Consider the following 1,515-nt stretch of genomic DNA (forward strand, 5'->3'; position numbering starts at 1 on the left):
TTTTTGAGACAGAGAGAGACAGAGCATGAACGGGGGAGGGTCAGAGAGAGGGAGACACAGAATCTGAAACAGGCTCCAGGCTCTGAGCTGGCAGCACAGAGCCCGACGCGGGGCTCGAACTCACGGACCGTGAGATCATGACCTGAGCTGAAGTCGGCCACTTAACCGACTGAGCCACCCAGGCGCCCCTATTCTGCTGTTTAAATGCACCTTATTTAAACCAGGCCCCTCTCTCTTTTTTCTTTTATTTATTAAAAATGTTTTAATATAATTTATTGTCAAATTGGCTTACATACAATGCCCAGTGCTCATCCCAACAAGTGCACGCCTCAATGCCCCTCACCCCTTTTCCTCTATCCCCTGCCCCCATCCACCCTTTGTTCTCTGTATTTAAGAGTCTCTTATGGTTTGCCTCCCTCCCTCTCCGTTTGTAACTATTTTTTTCCCCTCCCTTCCCCCATGGTCTTCTGCTAAGTTTCCACATATGAGGGAAAACATATGATATCTGTCTTTCTCTGACTGACTTATTTCACTCAGCATGATACCTTCCAGTTCCATCCACGTTGCTGCAAATGGCATGATTTCGTTCTTTCTCATTGCCACGTAGTATCCCATTGTATATATAAACCATATCTTCTTTATCCATCCATCCGTTGATGGACGTTTGGGCTCTTCCCATAATTTGGCTATTGTTGAAAGTGCTGCTGTAAACGTTGGGGTACACGTGCCCCTATGCATCAGCACTCCTGTGTCTTTTGGGTAAATTCCTAGTAGTGCTGTTGCTGGGTCATAGGGTAGATCTCGTTTTAATTTTTTGAGGAACCTCCACACTGTTTTCCAGAGCCAGTCCCCTCTATTTGGAGGTTTGGTTGTTCCTAATTTGGGGCTGTTACAAACAATGCTGCAGCAAGTAAACTGGTGTGTACATCATTTTGCTTCATTCAAGTATATGTGTAGGATAAATTTGAAAAAGTGAAATTCCTTTGGGATATGTGAATCTGGCCAAGTCAATTCTGATGAAGTGAGAAGAGGATAGACTTGCTCTAGCAGATGATAAGCCATAGTAAGAGAAGTAGAATAAGACCAGACAAGTGGACAGATAGACAAATGGACCAGTGGAACACAATAAAGAGCTCAGAAACAGAATCATAGACACCTAAGAACTAATACCTAATAAAGGTGACATCAAAATTTAATGAGGGGCACCTGGGCAGCTCAGTCAGTTGAGTGTCAGACTCTTGATTTCGGCTCAGGTCATGATCTCATGGTTCGTGGGATCAAGCCCCAAGTCAGGCTCTACTCTGAGCATGGATCCTGCTTAAGATTCTCTCTCTCTCTCCCTCTGCCTTTCTCCCCCACTCTCTCTCTCTCTCTCTCTCTCTCTCTCTCTCTCTCTAATTGAAAAAAAAAAAAGATGGCGGACTGAAAGGAGATATTTGCAATCCCTAAAACTTTAAGGCATTATTGTCTATAATATGTAAGAAATTCCTGGAAATCAGCAAGACCCAATAAAAA

The sequence above is a fragment of the Lynx rufus genome, unplaced genomic scaffold (assembly GCF_022079265.1).
Source record: "Lynx rufus isolate CCGP_SWC_20201006 ecotype Redwood Valley unplaced genomic scaffold, mLynRuf1.p SCAF_7, whole genome shotgun sequence".
NCBI classification, from domain to species: domain Eukaryota; kingdom Metazoa; phylum Chordata; class Mammalia; order Carnivora; family Felidae; genus Lynx; species Lynx rufus.